The 7,201-nt window shown below is 34.0% G+C and overlaps 1 pseudogene; it reads left to right on the forward strand.

The window, feature by feature from the left end:
• Nucleotides 1–1,959: 1,959 nt before the first annotated feature.
• LOC112858583 (large ribosomal subunit protein eL39-like) lies at nt 1,960–2,115 on the forward strand (annotated as a pseudogene).
• The last annotated feature ends 5,086 nt before the right edge of the window (nt 2,116–7,201 follow it).

The raw sequence follows: 7,201 nt of genomic DNA on the forward strand, positions 1-7,201 counted from the left end.
GTCTTACATATTTTTCTCCTCTGTATGGGACACATTACAATGAATGTCTTTTCCAGGAAAATAATTATCTTCAACCATGAGGAAAAGCCTCCTCTAATTTCTTATTTTATTCCTTAGAAATCAATAGATGAATGGGGAGGAGGCAATCAATATGACAAAGAACAGAGGAATAAGACAGGGGGAGAAATGAAGAGGGAAAGGGAGAGGGACATAATGAAGAGGTGAGAAGAGAGGCAGTGATGTTGAACTTGTCGACACTACACCTCCTTTTTCCATCCTCTCCTCCTGGTATGAAGGAGACAAAAACAAAAGTTTCTCAACATACCAATCCACTTTTAAAAAAATGTAATTCCTATGTATACCTAAGCCCATCTCTTTGCTCAGTCCATCCTCCATAGAGTACACACACACACACACACACACACACACACACATGCATACCTCACATTTCCATACACTGGACTAATTGAATCAATCAAATTGAATCTATTCAATCTAATCCTACTGAAAAATTTATAGCTAAAATTGAAGTTTCTTGTCATTAGTATATTACTTTTACTTGAGTAAGCTTATATGCTTTGGACATAAATAACTATATTCATAACTAAGTAAATATAATATACAAAAATATTAAATAACTTAATATATAACATAAAAATTATAATTACATTTTTATTCCAAATGATTTAAAGACCAAAAAATAGTTAAAAATAAGTTTAAAATGTTGAGGATACACCAAACTCCACGCCCAAGAAACAAATAGTCCAGTGAAGAAATGGGCAGAAGACATGAATAGACACTTCTCTAAAGAAGACATCCAGATGGCCAACAGGCACATGAAAAGATGCTCAACGTCACTCCTCATCAGGGAAATGCAAATCAAAACCACACTGAGATATCACCTCACGCCAGTCAGAGTGGCTAAAATGAACAAATCAGGAGACTATAGATGCTGGAGAGGATGTGGAGAAACGGGAACCCTCTTACACTGTTGGAGAGAATACAAACTGGTGAAGCCGCTCTGGAAAACAGTGTGGAGGTTCCTCAAAAAATTAAAAATAGATCTACCCTATGACCCAGCAATAACACTGCTAGGAATTTACCCAAGGGATCAGGAGTGCTGATGCAGAGGGGCACTTGTACCCCAATGTTTATAGCAGCACTTTCAGCAATAGCCAAATTATGGAAAGAGCCTAAATGTCCATCAGTTGATGAATGGATAAAGAAGTTGTGGTTTATATACACAATGGAATACTACTCGGCAATGAGAAAGAATGAAATATGGCCTTTTGTAGCAATGTGGATAGAACTGGAGAGTGTTATGCTAAGTGAAATAAGCCATACAGAGAAAGACAGATACCATATGTTTTCACTCTTATGTGGATCCTGAGAAACTCAACAGAAGACCATGGGGGAGGGGAAGAGGAAAAAAAAGTTAGAGAAGAAGGGAGGCAAACCATAAGAGACTCTTAAAAACTGAGAATAAACTGAGGGTTGATGGGGGGTGGGAGGGAGGGGAAAGTGGGTGATAGGCATTGAGGAGGGCACCTGTTGGGATGAGCACTGGGTGTTGTATGGAAACCAACTTGACAATAAATTTCATATTAAAAAAATAAAAAAATAAAATGTTGAGAATAATGGGTAGTATTTTATGCCAGTAGACATCAGATATTTTCTCAGACTTTTAACATATCTTGGCCACTGATACCTTTTTTCTTCTCCTGGAACATACCAGGTTTATCCAGAAATTTGGCTTTTCTCTTCACTTCATGGTAGGAAATAAAAATTATGGAATGTTCAAAGGTGAGTAGAGCAGTGGCTGGGTCCTGAAATAAGCAATGTCACAAATATACTGAGCTAAAAGGATGACATATGATTTTCTTTATATTGGTTAGAAAATACTAAGATAGTTTTCCTATTCTCCGCCATCGTGATGTATACAACTGACTTTTCCTCATCATGTCTTCTCACAAGACTTTCAGGATCAAGGTACTCCTGGCAAAGAGACGAAAGCAGAATCATCCCATTCCCCAGCAGATACAGATGAAAACTGATAATAAAATCAGGTACAACTCCAAGAGGAGTCACTGGACAAGATCTTAACTGAGTTTGTAAGGGGTTGCACATGAGATGGCACACGTATTGATGCCATATGTAGGTCATGTGCTCATACCTTATCATTCTGTAAACATCAACTACTATCTGAATGATATACATGTTTTATTGGGGAAATGATTTTTCTCTTTTACTATGCTTCTGCATCAGTAGGTTGGTTCCGTAACAAATATATGAAACCTTTTCTTTGAAAAAGAAAAAGGAAGAAAGAAAGAAAATACTGAGATAAATCTTTTGTTATATAAAAAAAAATCAGAGAGACAAATTTTCTAAGTTAGATTTCCTTCCTTTATAACTCCAAAATAATAGCATACCCCTGAATACAATTGCCTCCTTGGAGTTACTAAAGATAAAGTTTTTCCCTGGGAATTTATTTTTGAAATTTTCCTAATTCATAATTAACCATTTAGTTGCATTTGCACAGAAAATCAAAATGTGCCATGCAGTATTTCAGTAGTGATGTGAAGAGTGTAATTAATTTAGTAAGTTCATGCCAGGGGATCCTCCTTTTAGTTATAATTTCTATTTTCCCTTTCCCCTTCAAATTATTTGGATTCATTTTACCACCTCACTCTGCAGATCATGACAATAGTTCAATAAAATTTGCAGGTGCTAAGCAGTATGCGTGGAAGAAACAGAAAAAGCTTTCTCATTTATGGTAAATGTATCTTGTGATATGGTCTTTATTTTTTTAACACATAGAATGAAAGCAAAACAAAAGAACTTTATACTAAATTCTTCTATCACTGAAAGACATTTAATTCATTTATATTTAGTGTAATTACTGAGAGTTCTTATATTTAATCAACACATTTGATTTACAGTTATTTTTTCTTTTGCCTTTCTCTTGGTTAATCAGATATATTTTTGTTCCATTTCCCACTTAATTTATAGTTATACATCCTCTTTATTCAGTGTTAACACTAAAAATTATACATTTCTGAGTTCTCACAGGCTAATTAATACAAGTTACCTTTATCACATCCAGATAATGCTAAAACTTTACAATACTTTAATTTATAATTCTCTCACCTGTTTGCATTATTTTATTTTGCATTTTAATTTATATTACCCACGTATATATAATTTCCAGTGTTTGTCATTATCATTTTAATTTCCATGATTCTATTTGTCATTATTTTTCTTCTGACTGAAGAAATTTTTTTTCTCAGTATGTAAATAAAATTTATTGAGATGTAACTTACTGGATTAAAATAAATAGGTCTTAAGTACACATCAATGAGTTTGTTTAATTTTTTTTTTTAACTTTTCTCTTTGAAGTAATTATAAATTCCCTAGAATTTGCATAGATAATACAGAAATTTCTATGTGTTCTTTAAAACCTTCCCCAAGGTTATAATCTTTATAAACTATAGTACATCATCAGTTCCAAGAAGTTAACACTGGTGTAAAGTGTATATACATTTCTACATCATTTTTCATATATATCTAGATTTATGTAGCCAGCACCATCATCAAGATACAGAACTCTCCTATCACCACAGAAATCTCTTTATAGTGTCATTCACTTCTCTCCCTAACCTCTGACAACCACTAATCTGTTCTCTATCTCAATAATTTTGTCATTTTGGGAATGCTACATAATGGAATCATTATGAGACCTCTGATATTGGCTTTTTTCATAAGAAGTAATGTTGTTGAGAGATATTCAAGTTATTGCATGTATCAATAGTTTATTCCTTTTTATTGCTAAATAACATTTCATGTTATGGATTTATCACAGTGTCTTTAACCGTTTCTTTATTGTAGATTTTGGTTGTTTCTATGTTTGACAAAAACAAATAAACCTGCCATGAACAATTGTGTACATTTTTTTTATTGTGTAGAAATAAGCTTTCATATCTCTAGGGTAATTGTGATTTCTGGGTTCTATGAAAAGTATATGTTTAGTTCTTTAAGAAATTGCCAAAACGGGGCACCTGGGTGGCTCATTCATTAAGCATCTGACTTTGGCTTGGGTCATGATCTCACAGTTCATGAATTCAAGTCCCACACCAGGTGAGCTAGAGCCACACATTGGGTGAGCTCAAGCCCTGCTTCCAGTGAGCTTGTGCCCCCTTGTTTCAGGGGAGCACAAGCCCCACTTTGGGTAAAACACGAGCCTGCATGGGCCCCGTTTCTCTCTCTCTCTCTCTCTCTCTCTCTCTCTCTCTCTCCCTTTCTCTCTCTCTCTGACCCTCTGGGACTTTCTCTGTCTCTCTCTCACCCTGCCCCTCACTCACTTTCTCTCTCTCTCTCTCAAAAAAAAAAAAAGTGCCAAAACTATTTTTCAGAGTGGTTCTGTAATAATGAATTCCCACCAGTCCCTCCACACCCTTCAGCATTTGATATTTCAAGGTAAAAAAAAAAAAAAAATTAGGTGCATGATGACAGCTTATCATGGTCTTAATTTGCATTTTTCCCAGTGGTTAGTGATGTTAAACATATTTTTTATGTGTTTATTGGCCATCTGTGTATTATATAACCTCTTTGATGAAGATATGTTCATGTCTTTGTCCATTTTCAAATTGGAATTCTTCTTAATATTGAGTTTTTAAATTCTTTGTCATCTAGACATCAGTCTTTCCATGGACCTGTTGTTTGCAAATATTTCTCCCAGTCTGTAGGTGTCCTCTTAACCATCTTTATAAGATCTTTCAAAGAGAAAAATGTTTACTTTGACACAGTCTAATTTTTCAATTTTTTCCTTTACTGGATTATGTTTTGGTGTCATGTCTAAAATATTTTCACCAAACAACCACCACTGCAATAAGTGACAAATCTCATTTCTAAACTTGTTATATTATTTGAAATTTCCAATTTTCAATAAAATTATGAGGTATGTAAAGAAAGAAGAAACTATAGCTCCATATACAAGGGGGAAAAATCAACCAATAAAAGCTGTCCCTAAGCAAACTCAGATGACCTAGAAAGCTAAGGCAATATTCAAGAAGAGCATAAAGCTAGGACTTATACAGTCACCTATCAGATCTTACTAAAAAATGAACAAAAAAAAAAACTAGGATAATTAATGTCAGCATGACATTGGTGCAAAGATACGAAGTTACAAAATGAAATACAATAATCTAGAAACAGGCCCACAGATAGTCACTCTTTGGTATATAACAGACACCATTGGAACTAGGTGAGGAAGAGAGGATTTTTCTAAATGGTGTTGGGTAAATTAAATATTTATTAGGGAAATAAATGAACCTTGACACCATGAAAATATACAAAATAAACTTGGGATGGATCATAAACCTAAAAATGAAAAGCAAAGTTCAAGATGTCTTTAAGATAGGTAAAGATCACTTAAACCAAAAAAGGAAGATTGATATTAAATTTAAGAATCACTGGGGTGCCTGCTGGCTCAGTCAGTTAAGCATTCGACTTAGGCTCAGGTCATGATCTCACGGTTCCTTGGTTTGAGCCCCACATCGGTGCTGACAGCTCAGAGCCTGGAGCCTGTTTCAGATTCTGTGTCTCCCTCTCTCTCTGACCCTCCCCTGCTCATGCCCTGCCTCTCTCTGTCTCTCAAAAATGAAAAAAAAAATGTTTAAAAAAATTAAAAAAAAGAATTTCCATTTATCAAGAGACACCATTAAGAAAGTGATAATATAAACTAGTAGAACTACCTGACATACTTATGTATTAAATAAATGGCTCATTCTATTATGTGTAAAACACTCTAACAACAAAAAAGCTCAAATAATACCATTAAAAAATTAGCAAGAATGGACAAGTACTTCGCATAAAAAATGATAAAAAAAAAAAGCTCAGTTGACATATGTGAAGTTTCTTGACATCATTACCAGCAGATAATTGCAGATATAATTTGCAGACCAGAAAGACTAAAATGAAAAAGGCTGACAATACTAAGTTTTGACAAGGATATAAAGCAATTGCAACTATATTCTATTGCTAATCTGAGGATAAATTTATTAAACAATTTAGAAAAATATTTTGACATTTTTTAATGAAAGTAGACATGCGTATAACTCATAAATCAGCGGTTTTACTCTTGGGTATGTTAATACCACAGAATGAGTCCTTATAATCACAAAACACACATACAGATAAATTCATACTATCTTTATTTATAATAGCACAACACTTGAGAGAACAAAATATAAGAAGGCATAAATATATTATGATTCATTCATACAATGGACATCACAACAATGAAAAACATACTACTGAAATGTGCAAGAATGTGACAATCTTAAAGACATGATTATAAGTGAATTAAGTCAAGAACAAAATACTGCATACAGTATAACTTTATAGCAAGACAAAATAATCTATAGTAGTAAAGATCAAAATAATGGTTAACATGAGGAGAATACTGATAGGGAAACATGGTGGATTCTTGGAAATATATTATTTGGGGTTATAGTTACATAGGTGTACACCCATATAAAAATATAATTGACCTGTGCAACTTAGATTTACTCAACTTATTGTATGTGTTGTAGCCCAATAAAAATAAACATTTAAAAAACATTTTTTAAATGTAGAGCAGAAAAGATTTGCTAATAATTGAATTGAGAGTTCTGAGAAATAAAGCAAAAGATTATTTCATAGTTTTTCCTTGAGCAAATGGAAAACTGGAGTCACCAATTATTGAGATAGAGAATATTGGAGGAGGAGCAGGTTGAATTAGGAAAGAGAGATTGAATCATGTTTGTCTGGATACCTATTACACACTTGAATGCAGACAAGTTAGCAGCTAAGATATATAACTGTAGGGTTTGTTGAGAAGTCTAAACTTAAGATAAAATTTTGGAGGTTATCACTGTATTAGGATTCTCCAGAGAATCAGAACCAACAGGATATGTGTGTACATGTGTCTGCGTGAGTATATCCTATATAGTATTTGTGCAGGTATATGTAAAGAGCTTTATTTTAAGGAATTGGCATACATGGTTATGGAGGCTGAGCAGCCCCAATATTTGAAGTCAGCAACTGGAGACCCGGGAGGGTCAATACATAGCTCCCAGTATGAGTCAAAAGGGCTGGAAGGCCAATGATGTAAATTCTAGTCTGAAAGTCAGCAGACTTGAGACAAAGAAAGAGCCAATGGTTT

This window comes from Puma concolor, chromosome B1 (genome assembly GCF_028749965.1).
Source record: "Puma concolor isolate L17-30 chromosome B1, mPumCon1.1.hap2, whole genome shotgun sequence".
Classification (NCBI taxonomy): Eukaryota; Metazoa; Chordata; class Mammalia; order Carnivora; family Felidae; genus Puma; species Puma concolor.